Source organism: Scophthalmus maximus, chromosome 6, assembly GCF_022379125.1.
Source record: "Scophthalmus maximus strain ysfricsl-2021 chromosome 6, ASM2237912v1, whole genome shotgun sequence".
NCBI lineage: Eukaryota > Metazoa > Chordata > Actinopteri > Pleuronectiformes > Scophthalmidae > Scophthalmus > Scophthalmus maximus.
Window position 1 is genome coordinate 2,415,001 of NC_061520.1, and position 12,500 is coordinate 2,427,500.

At 45.6% G+C, this 12,500-nt stretch overlaps 1 protein-coding gene across 2 annotated transcripts in view; it reads right to left on the minus strand.

The window, feature by feature from the left end:
- Window positions 1-12,500, minus strand: part of LOC118308749 (NACHT, LRR and PYD domains-containing protein 12-like) — a 988,189-nt gene that overhangs the window by 253,872 nt on the left and 721,817 nt on the right. The window lies entirely within an intron of this gene.

The window sequence follows — 12,500 nt, forward strand, 5'->3', positions numbered from 1 at the left end:
GGCGGCAGGAAGAACAAAGTGTTGCCTGTTTGTTCCCTTTCATGTCCGACTCCTATCTACGTACCATTATCCGCTCGTGTATGTTTCCAGATGATTTTGTTTCTGTGGGATAATGGAGGTTTTCTTGCAGAGTTCCCACTTTGATCATTGTGAACATGCAATGTTCTGTTTGTACGACAACAGCTCTGCTTTTTGTTCACAGCGGTAAGCAAGTGTCAACCCACCGCCACCCGCTGGCTTGTCCAGCGCCATGTTGAAGACTTGAAACTAGAGACTGACGCTATGAATCAAGTGAGAGTCGTTTTCTCATAGACTTCTATAGAAACAACCAGTGGAGTCGCCCCCTTCTGGTCAGTACGGAGAATAGTCATTTATCGGGAATTCTGACATTTCGACACTGAAACAACACAGACAACAAGTTTAAATATCATATCATGTCAAAATATTTCGACTTTATTCTCGCAAAATTACGACTTTATCCTCTTAAATTACGACTTTATTCTCAATATATTACAACTTTATTCTCGTAAAATTACAATTTAAGTCTCAAAATATTACAACTTTATTCTCGTAAAATTACGACTTTATTCTCGTAAAATTACGATTTTTATTCTCAAAATATTTTGACTTTATTCTCAAAAAATTACAACTTTATTCTCGTAAAATTACAATTTAAGTCTCGTAAAATTACAACATGTACTTTATTCTCATAAATTACAACTTTTTAAAAAAATATTTCAACTGAAATTACGAATTTATGTTTCTTAAATATTTAGACTCCATTCTCATAAATTTGCGACTTAATTGTCAAAGTCTCCATTTTTCTCTCTCTCAATGAGGCCCCTAATACTCCTAAGTAACACATGATTTAGTCAGAAAAAAATGACGATGTTTTCCTTGTTTTCAAAAACCCCATCAAAAGACCAATCTAGTGAATCTCAGTCTGATGAATATTCTCTCGTGTCAAACTGAACGACAGTGTGTGTCCGCGCTAATGAAGGAGTGAGGCTCCTCGATGAGTTCTAATAGAGTTTGGACAAGAGTGGAGGTTCACAGCAGAGAGGAATCAAACTCATCAGGCTTTGGACACGCGCCGCAGTTGCTCTTCATCGCTTGTTTTTCGTGTCTTTTCATGAGAGAAATCGAGAATATCACCGGACTAATCATTAAAAAGATCATAAAATTGCAGCTGCTGTTTTTATGTCGTAGCCTGCACCGAAGCCCTGCGGCGTCTCTGGGCGTCTCTCCGCATCCTGCTGTTCCACAGGCTGGAAAAACAAACACAGTGGCGGGGTCACGGAGGTGCCTCATTAGCTCAAAGATATTCTTCCCTCATAATGATTTTGTTGAATCCTACATGTGGTGTTTAAGAAATCCTTTTAAAGCAAAGATACACGCTGTCAGTCGTCAGTGGAGATCAGCTCCGCAGACGCAGAGAAAACAAAGCCCAGACCGTCTCAGCGACGTGCCGTCATGTCATCACCGCGTCTCACACAATCATTCCCTACTCGAGGAAAGTGTCGGAGTGAATCAGATTTAATCACAGATCTCCGGCAGGGCTGAACATTTTTGCTCTGTCTCCTTTTCAGCCTTTGTGTTCTTTCTGATTGGACGGTTGGAGCTCGTCAAATCGCTCACTGCTTCAGATCGAGGCCATTTGACAAACAATGGCAGAGATAGTCTTGTGTAGTTGAATCGCCCTCTCAAGCAGGCCTGGATCATGGCCCCTGTGACGCACAACGCCACCCGATTCAATGTGATAGTGAGAAGCGGATGTTGGAGCCTCCAACGCGTAAATGTGCGTCCCCTGTAAGTGTGCGGGACCCGGAGACCCTCTGGGCCCTTCACACTGTAGGTGCCAAGGGGCCCTGGTGGTAAGATTACACACTTAAGCCCCAGGGTCCTAGGGTCCCTAGCAGTCAGCTCGGTCTTTAAATGCCAAGAGCCCTAACACTCCGAGCGCTGAGGGGCCCTAGTTGTCAGCTCATGTTTTAAACACTATGGGGCCCCTCAAATTGTAAGTGCTGAGGGGTCTGGGGGGGCCCTAGTGCTTAGCTCACATTTTCACAGAGGGTCCTCACATTGTAAGCGCACACAGGGGCCCTGGCGTTCAACTCCCTTTGGAAGTCTTGGGCCAAGCAGTCTGGAGGCCCCCTGGCAGTCCGAGGCCCGGGGGCCACTGGCCCGGTCTATAGTCCAACCTCGCCGACACGGTGCACAACGCGACAAAGTAGAGGATGTTGTTTACCGCGATGACGTATTGGAGGTCTGCTGTTGCCTCTTGTCAGTTGATGCTATCAAACCACTTTCTTTTTTGATGAGTTGAATTTGGATTTTTCTGTTCCGGTTCAACTTCACTGTTTTTCCGCGTTTCCATCAGTCGAACTCCACGGAGACGTGGCGGCTCCACATCCGCGTGAAACTGCGACGATCTCTCTGCTCGGTCATCTACGACCGGACGGTCACACAGAGAGAAATGAGAAATGAGCGCTGAGTAAATTAGGGATTGACAAAAAAAAAAAGTACCCTAATGAATCTGTAATTCATTCAGCGATGGATCATTTAAAGGTTTTTTAATTTTGCAACGAACGGCTGTCTGAGAGCCGATGCAGATGTGGGAAGCCGGGACAGGTCGGACGGCGGAGAAGCAATCGTGTGATTCTGGGTTCTGACACCTGTAGGACGCAAATTGTTCTTTACAAAGAAATGAATATTTGTGAATCGCCCAAGTTCCAATTAACGACAACGCGCTCTAATGACTTCGGCGTTCCTCGCTAACAGTCATTGATTGACCGATTGACGGATTGATCTGCCGTGGATCTGCAGCTGTTGAACTCTTGAGGGCTTCTTTGTTTCTCGGATTTCCTCCTTACCTTTCTGTCATCCCTCGTGGTTTGTGCATCTTCACTTAGGTATTTCCCGTTTTATTTTGATGCGCACCTCCCGTTCTCCTGTCTCTTGTTATCCGTCGAGCTGCTGAGGGCGGCCCAACAAGCCGAGAGCTCGTTCTCAGTCGACTCGCCGCCCTCGGCCTCCAGTGGTGTGGATCAACGCCAGCGAGTCATTAGGCACCGGGAGCCGGCCGACTGACGCGCAGTCACCTCTGGAGGCAAGCTGGGTGCGTCGGACGGCTTTTCTAGTACATACAGTACATGGTTTTAATTGGTCCTTTCTCCCTTGTAAGTTTCTCTCTGGTCTGAAGAATAAATACTTAAACACCTTTTAAAAACCAAGAAGCGACGTGGAGGCACGTGTTCACGCGTGGCTCACGTACGCTCTGCATATGATTATGTGCCTGACATGACAGCTTGTTGACAGAGGTGTCAGTCTGACGGGCTCTCCGGGGGCCCCCAGCCCCTTATCCTCAGCTCTGCAGCTGTCAGATTAAGGTCTGATGCCCCCCCCCCTTGCGGACACCACTGGCTCTAAACCAGCCTCAGCTTGTTAGGACAAAGATCAGAAGTCTGCTGTCCCTGCTCAGTTCCATTTGTGATTTCTGTAGTTCTGTCAGTCTACTTGTCAAATTCATCACTGCACGTACACCTTCCTTTTCCAGAGTCCATATTTTGGGGTCCTGACAACCGACAGTCGCACCATGATGAGCAAAACTGGAAGAAAAATAATAGGACCCTAGTTAATTGATCATAAATACCCTTAAAGGTGCAATAAAGAGCAAGATTACGGCCGGCGGTAAAGCTGCTGAGGGACAAATCGTGGATCAATAGGGTTCAGCCTGGTCAGAGAACACAAATGTCAAATCCAATCCAACGTCAGCGCCGCCGTTAATCGGAAGAAACCGGGATCTGTGAGCACGGTGTTGAGAGCTCCCCAATAAAATTTGAATAAAGCCTCATGTTGGATCGCACACACAGACCCTCGTCACGAGGCTTCACCTCATCAGACACGTTTATGGTGAATATAACACTGGACCAATCAGGAGGGTGATGATTAAGAGAGAAAAACAAGTGGAGGTTGTCGGGGGAGACCCTTTCAGAGGGGAAACGTCAAGAAGAACACACGGATGCAAAATGTTTGATAGACGAATACAAGCAAAGGTTTGAGTATTTAAGGAACAAGACCAACATCCCCCTAATCAGAGCGAGGAACTCTGTTGTTCCATCACCTCTGTGTTGTTTTTCCTTCATTCGATATTTTATTAATTGTTGTTTGAACGCACCCTTTAACTGACGGTAGTCTGCTGTTTTTCCATCCTGTTTAAATCCACTGTCCAAGACTCTTGGATTTCCATCACGAGGAAACTGTGTTCAAGACTCACGCTTTTCTTGCGAAAGTGTTTTCCCTCAAATGTTGACACCTGTACATTTACCCCCCCCCAACGCTAACCCTAAATGGGGCTAACTAGCTAGCTAGCGTCCAACTTCCTCGTGCACTCCCTGCCGATCCCTCTTCGTCTTCACACACACAGCAACAGCAGTGATCCTACTCACGTAGCCCGCGACAGTGCCATGAAACGTAGTCGCGTCTTCGTATTGACTTTGTACGCGCTCTTGTCGCGCTCGAAATGGGCGTCGCGTCCGGTGTGAGCGCACCATAAGGGGCAAATAGGTCAAGCCATGAGAAATGAAGGAGGCTGGTGAATTTGGAAAGAGTTATCCACATACTTTAAATTGTGTATATAACGCTCTGGACCATATTGTTGTGCAGGGAAATAAAGACAATCTAAAGCTCATCGTTATAGACTTATAGAGACACACAGCGATTAATCAGTGCTGGTCCAAGTTAAAGCTGCTCTGTGACGCTTTAAAAAAAAAATCAATAGTGGTGTGAAAGGACATGAGGATGAAGAGAGAGGAAGGAACAGTGACTCTGCACACATCTACTCTTGAGGCGACCAATCATCTCTCTCATTATCGCATGTGCCTGATTACAGCGAGGAACCAGGAACTTGTCAAACATTCAAAACACTTGCGTTACAAATCATCCACTGCACCTTCTTCAAACGATTCCAAATTCCTTCCATTCGTCTTCAGTGACACCGGCGGGCTGTGGGAATCCTCTCCGAGCTTATCTCCACATTTCCACCTGAAGTCATTTGGTAAAAGATGAAATTGCTTGTTTGACTTGAAGAATATATATATATATTATTTTTTTAAAGTGGAGAACTTGACATTGTGACTCGTGGAGGATTAACTCTGCCACCGGGACTGCACCACTCATTTCAAAAATAATAAGGTGTGTGTGTGTGTGTGTTAAATTGATTGCCACATGGCCTAGCTTGTTAGCACTAGCTGAACCTAACTGATCTCCGTGCCAACAAGCTGCGGATGATTAAAGATTAGAGATGAATGGCTTACAGTATTTAGACAAAAAATAAAAACACAAAAAGTTTGATTAGGAACTGCAACTAACGATTGTTTTCATTAGCGATTAATCTGTCGATTACTTTCTCGATTAATCGATTAGTTGTTTGGTTCATGAAATGATGAAAAATATCGATCCAACGTGATGTTTTGTTTTGTCCACACACCAAAGATATTCAGTTCACTGTCACAGAGGAGCAAAGAAACCAGAAAATATTCACATTTAAGAAGCTGAAATCAGAGAATTTTTTCATAAAAACTACTTGAACCAATTAATTGATTATCAAAATAGTTGGCGATTAATTTAGTAGTCGATCACTAATCGATTAACTGTTGCACCCCAACGTTAAATCTATATTTTTAAAGCAGCACAATGTCGGCTGTAACCTTATTGGTGTCATCTGTCTCATGGACATGTATTTTGTTCCCGATGCAACATGCTTATTTAGTTTTTGTCTGAAGGTAAAGTTGAAGCTACAGTGTGTAATATTTAGAAGAAGTTACTCACAGAAATTGAATATATTGTCCATAACCATGTGTTCATATATGTTCAATATAGTTCCATGAGGTGGACCCGACCTCCGTGTGAGTCTCCATGTTTCTACGTCATGTTGAATACGCTTGTTGAACTAAACGGTTCCAGAATACGTCGCGTTCACGTTGAATTTTCAAACGCTGACGGAAACCAGGAAATGGAATCGGCGGTGCGCCGCCATAAAGTGTCCCCTGTTGGTCGCTCAGTTGGTCGCGGTTTGAAACTCTACCACCAGGTGTCGCCAGAAAATTACAAAAATTACACACTGGGGCTAAAAGGTTCATGTTTGTATTGGACAGTTCATGCTAACGTATGTACAGATAATCACCATATTTCAAATGTTGTTTTTTTCAGATTAGCCAACTTGAGAGTGAAGTACGTGAAATAATCAGAGCTGAACTGTTGGAAAACACAACCGTCCCATTGGCAAACAGATCCTGTCGCGTCCTCCCACGTCACTTGCAATGTGGAGCCTGTACACGAGCGGTTGATAGTAAACATTCATTTCTCCAGGTTTGTGCCAACACTGTACTTCATGTCTCTCCCTTCAGAGCCGTGATATTATGTGGCAACAAGCAATAGTGTGTGCATATTTTTGGTTCATGTTTGTCGAGCCACACTGGTATTTGATTAGAGTGGCTCTTTGGCTACATCGTGATTGAGTTGATTAAAGTAATCAAGGAGAGGCCTTGACGCGACGGTCGTTGTAAATGTCTACATATCTGAATATGGATGTGGCTGCGAGCGGACGCCGTCGCTTTTCTTTCAGCCGCTGGAGGCTGGAGTAGTTATTTGTCTGATTAGTCGAGTGTTTGGTTTACCAGCCGGATTCCGGTGAGCGCCGCGGCATCCGTCCACATATCTGTTTTAATTAACACTTCATCGCAATTGGCCTTTTTTGTGATCAGCACACATTGTTGGCTGGAGTGAACACACACACACACACACACACACACATTTACTCGTTGACGAACTCACTCCTGTCAATGGCAGAGAGAACACTCATATAACATGAGAACACTACGGAGGTCAGCTGACCGCGCCACACTGTAAAAAAACAACTGTTGTGTGGCGTTTAGAGTTGAAAAGTTAATGAAAGAGCAGTGTGTACGTCTACAGAGGAGGTCACTGAGTGATGTGAGTCGGAGGTGATTTGTCACAGAAGAGAACCAGTGAGAAAAAGGCCGAGCAGATTTGATGGAGCAGCAGAAAAAATACATATTTTTGCGAGCAACGCTCGAGAGGTGGAAGTTTTTCTTTGGATGATTTTCACTCCGTCGCGTTGGACCAGGGTCAAAGGGCTCACACGCACTTATGAAGACGGAATAAAGACTCGTCAAGAGCCACAAAGACTCGTACCATCTCGGATGAGGGACTTTGTGCTCCAGTGTCGGTTTCTAAGATGCCTACATTGGATTCACTGTGGGAATGAATAATTCATGTTTGATCTCCGATGCAAAGCTGCGACGGACGTATTAGGGCCGCTGTAGGGAGAAAATAAATAAATACGGAGCCGAAGGGGCGGGGGCGGTAATATTCCGAGGGAAAGAACCCACAAACTTTCGGACATTAAAGTCGTAAATTTACGCCAGAGAGAGTCGGAAAATTATGGCTTTGTTTTTCACGGAGCTACGTCGCTCCCGGATCAACAATTCTCTCGGAAATTTACGACTTTAATGTCAGAAATCCTGTGATATTTTGCCCCTGAATATTAACCCCACACCTCCATATATTTAATTTTTTCCTACCATGGCCCTAAAACGCCGTCGTAGTCAAAGCAGGGGCCCGTACGGCAACGAGCTTCCTCTTTCTCCTTTCACTGTCTTTTGAGATGAAACTTCTCATTTGGTGTATGTGGACGGTCAGGTTGAAAACATCACTGAACGCTCGTAGATCGATGGCGAACTAGTTGATCAATTGAAAAAAAGAAGAAAAAAAAGCAATCTCTACAGACGTAGTCATAGTAACAAGGGTCGGCCGCGGTCGTCGGATGTGCAGGATTTAGAAAGAAAGAAGTGCACCAACGCCGGTCGAGTGCGGCCGCGTTGGGTTTGGTGCAAATACACTGGATGTAGCTCAACTTGCAATTTTCCATCAAAGCTACTGTGCAAATTTGGAAATGAGTGTGCAGAGTAGAAACTGTTTTAATTCACTATACTTTTTCTCGGCAAAGGGACAAACTGCATGTATTTACAGAGTGTTTCACACTAACAAGACAGATTCATGTCCCGAGATGAGTTTACGTGCAGCGATTCTGTAATTGCAATGTGCTAAGTGCAATCTCTCACTCTCACACACACACACACACACACACACACACAGTGATGAGAAGAACTCTCCATGGTCCCTTCTCAATCAACGAGTATTGATCTACGTGTGTGTGTGTGTGTGTGTGTGTGTGTGTGTGTCAATGCAGCGTTCTTCCAGTTCAGCCTGTAAACTGTCGGAGCTGTGTTACGCACACTGAGAGCCGCAGTAAGCGGTGAAACGCCGCACGGATGCGATAGATGCAAACGTGAAAGGTACGAGCACCCGCAAAATGTACGAAAGAAATAAAGAGAGGACGCCGTTAGATGGGAACTTTGTGTTCAACACTCAGAGACGTGAGACTCTTCAGTCCAACGCTGAAAATAAAGTGTTGTTCAGGTGTGTGTGTGTGTGTGTGTGGTTTTGTGTGTGTGTGTGTGTGTGTGTTTACCGTCATTACTGCCATTGCTAATTGCTAGCAGAGAGAATAATGAGGTAGTTTGTGTGTGTGTGTGTGTGTGTGGTTGTGTGTGTGTGTGGTTGTGTGTGTGGTTGTGTGTGTGTGTGTGTGTGTGTGTGGTTGTGTGTGTGTGTGGTTGTGTGTGTGGTTGTGTGTGTGTGTGTGTGTGTGTGTGCACCTTCCATCATTTTGCTGTCGTTAGCACCGATACTAATTGCTCGCACGAAGAATAATGAAGTACTCCTGGTCTGTGTTTGTGTGTGTGTGTGTGTGTGTATGTGCGCAATCAGTCACTTCCCTGTTGTTAGCACTGATGCTAATTGCTAGCAGACAGACAGTGTAATGGAGTGGTCCCTCTGGACCTTTCAACAGCTTCACACTTCAATAAGGCCAACACGCACACACACACACACACACACACACACTCACACACACACACACACACACACTCACACACTCACACACACACACACACACACACACACACACACACACACGCCACCTCTCGATCAGACGTAATTGGAGGTTAAAGAGTAAAGTCGATGTGAGATCCTCATCACATCGTCGCATGCCGTCAAAAAAAGCGCGGATGCAGCAGAACCGCGGGTCTCTGCACGTTTCACCGACTGAAACCCCCTCGATGAGGAGGAGAGTCGCCTGCCGCAGGAGAGCGAAGCTGAAGGCGAGCGTAACGAGATTCACGCGGAGCAAGGGCGAAAGATGCAACGCTACTGTCAAGGGTCAGGGAGCGCCAACATGAAACTGAACAGCAGAGCGACCTGTGAAGTACGAACCACGGGGGCCCTGAAGGGCCAATCACAACGACAAAGAGGGAAAACTACAACGGCAAATCCGGGCCCCCGTAACAAGCGCTCAAATACAAATTACAGAGAAGTCTCTCTTGCTCTTCCCGTCATAACAGCGACGTCGTAAAGGACGAAATGCGGACGCTGGAGCTGCTGACGCCTCAGTCCGCCCGCTGCGTCGACGTGCCGTCGGAGCTGTTAAATTAAGAACATCAACACCACACGCATCAGTTATTACTCTGCAAAGCGTTCGGGCCCCTAATGATTCCTGAGGGGGGGAGGATTAATTTCATCTTTGATGTGGAAAATCGGACCAGCCACCAAAGCACCTTCCCCCAAAAACGTGGATGCTCATGAGTGTGGATCAATTACTTGGAGGGGAAAATATGTTGACGAGCGTCTGCGTCACACGACGACTGTATCCGAGGTGCAATCCAAGAAAATTCACAACCAGCAGGAATCGTACAGGACTTAAAGCCCCAGTGTGTCATTTTTGTAATTTTCTGCCGGCATCTGGTGGTAGAGTTGCAAACCGCGACCAATCGATCGACCGACAGGGGACACTTTATGGCGGCGCGCCGCCGATTCTGAAAGTCGACGCCAACACGACGTGTTCTGGAACCGGTTTGTGCCACAACCGTATTCAACGCGACGTTGAAACATGGAGACTCACACGGAGCTCGGGTCCAACTCGTGGAACTATATCTAACTCGTTCACAGTCGATTATACACATATGGACACAGAGTTATGGACAATAGATTCAATTTCTGTGAATTCTAAATATTACACACTGTCGCTTTAAATGTTTTTCCTCTTGTCTTTTCAAACCCTTGATCGTTTAAAAACAACATTTCATGCGGAAAGCAAACGCAGTAAATTTTGGGTCATCATATCAAAAAAGTCAGTCTGATATTCGCAGATGACGAATCACACACACACACACACACACACACACACACCTGCAGCGTAATAAGGCGAAAATGTAAATCATAGCACTGTTAGGACTAAATTGAAAATGTGTTGCCGGAATACGAGACGACGTTCGCTCGCGAGATCAGAAGTTTGAGAAGAACAGTCGGAGAGGCAACGGCCATCGATCAAAGAGACGCGGATAAATGAGTCGAAAATTAAGTGGAGAATTAAAAAGAGTGAGAGGCAGAGGGTGTCGCTTTGTTATTCGGCGTGTGTGTGTGTGTGTGTGTGTGAGTGTGTGTGTGAGTGTGTGTGAACCTCTTGAAAGAAAATGAATGGTGAGTAAATGTTTAGTTCCTCTGGTCTGACTGCATCGTCAGCTCAGCATCAATCATCTGCTCTCTCACACACACACACACACACACACACACACACACACACACACACACTGACTTGGTCCCTGATACCTGTGAGGTCTGTAATACGTTTCCTCTTCGGCTTCCGCGTCACTCGCGCAGGCGAGACAACGCGGAGACGTGACATTCGCGTCGTTCGCTTGACTCGGCAAAAATTCCTGCGAGGCGGTCGGTCGTCCCGCCGTCGTGGGAGCACACGGTAGGACGAAACCATCGCCGCCGTGTGCATGGGCGCCTCCGAGGCGAAGAAGGAGAGGAGCTCGACAGGAAGTGAGCGAGGAAGTCGGACGCGAGCTTGTGTGTGTGTGTGTGTGTGTGTGTGTGTGTGTGTGTCTCAGATAGTGGAAGGAAGAACATTTGACATTTGACCCACATCCGACACATGGAGGATTCTATTCCATCGTTGTATAATTAATGACAGAACTTTGACTTATTCATGGCAGCGTCTACAGTCCATCAACAATCTGTTTGCCAAAGACATGATTTACATTTCACCCATGTTTTGAAATATTAACGCTTCTCTGTTTCAGTCGAGCGCACGCGCACGACATGCCCGCACAACAGGTCGTGCATGTTGTGTGTTTCCGAGACAATTAAGTCGAGTGAGGTGTTTTCCGTCGACAGAGCCCCCCGAGGCCACTGAAGAGGTCAGTGGTGTACGGCTCTTTGCTTGGTTTGTGTGATTTTACAGAAACACAAGTCAAACTCCTTCTGCTGAAATGTCCATCACAGCAAGAACAGAGACAATATTCATGTTGCTTTCCTCCGATTTAACAAGTCAAAAATGAACTAGTCCGTGCTCGCGTGAAATCTGTGGGAGGAGTTCGTTGTGTGAAAACGTCCCAAAACGCGCCACTTTTGCGCAGTAAAAGTCAAAATGGCCGACTTCCTGTTGGTCGGAGGTGAAGGCTGCCAGAGACTTTTCTGTAGGTCTTGACGTGATACACGTGCCTACCAAATTTCGTTCATCTACATCAAATTTTAAACCTGGGGGCCTTGAATTTGGACTGGGATAGGAGGCGCTATCGAGTCATTTTGGCAAATGCGTTCAAATTTGACCAATTTGTTTTCGAGCACGTTCAGGCCGCTCAAAGAGCCAATTCATTTGTGCTGAGAAATTAATGATTCCTACGATCACAACAGGTCCTTTCATTTCTTTACATGCTGTAAGAGAAAAGCATATGAGATTATGACATTGAAGTAATGTTAAAAATAAAAACAAGGCGTTCACCTACGTGAACAGGAGCATTTTAGAAGTTAAAAAATAATGCACCAGCAATCACCGGTGCGTCCCGCTCAGCCGCCCGTGTTCCTTCACCGCCGGCGTTCCGACGTTGCAACTTTTCGACTCGGACGTCGGTAATTTCGAGCTCCTTCGGCATCACAAACAAATATTTGATTTTTTGGATTTGAAAAGACGCAGTGGAGGGAAGAGAGAGAGACGCCAAAGAGGTCAGGATGTAATATAATATGTTCACACACACACTGACCTCATTTCCTGCACTTTGTCGTACTGGTTTTTTTTTTGTTGTTGCCTTTAATGGGAGTTTGTGTCCTTTGTTCTGTGAAGAAGAAGAAGAAGAAGAAGAAGAAGAAGAAGAACTCTGGTGTCTTAATGCGACTTCTATAAATAAGATTAAGTGAAATCCACGGAAACGGATGAAAAAATTATAAAACTATACATCAGAGAGTTTCTGTTTCCTGCCAGACGCTGTATTTAAATCCAGCTATTATTTGGAAAACAAAAACAGAGGCGGGGGAGGAGGTCTGATCATCTCATCAGCTGATTATCTTCTTTTAAC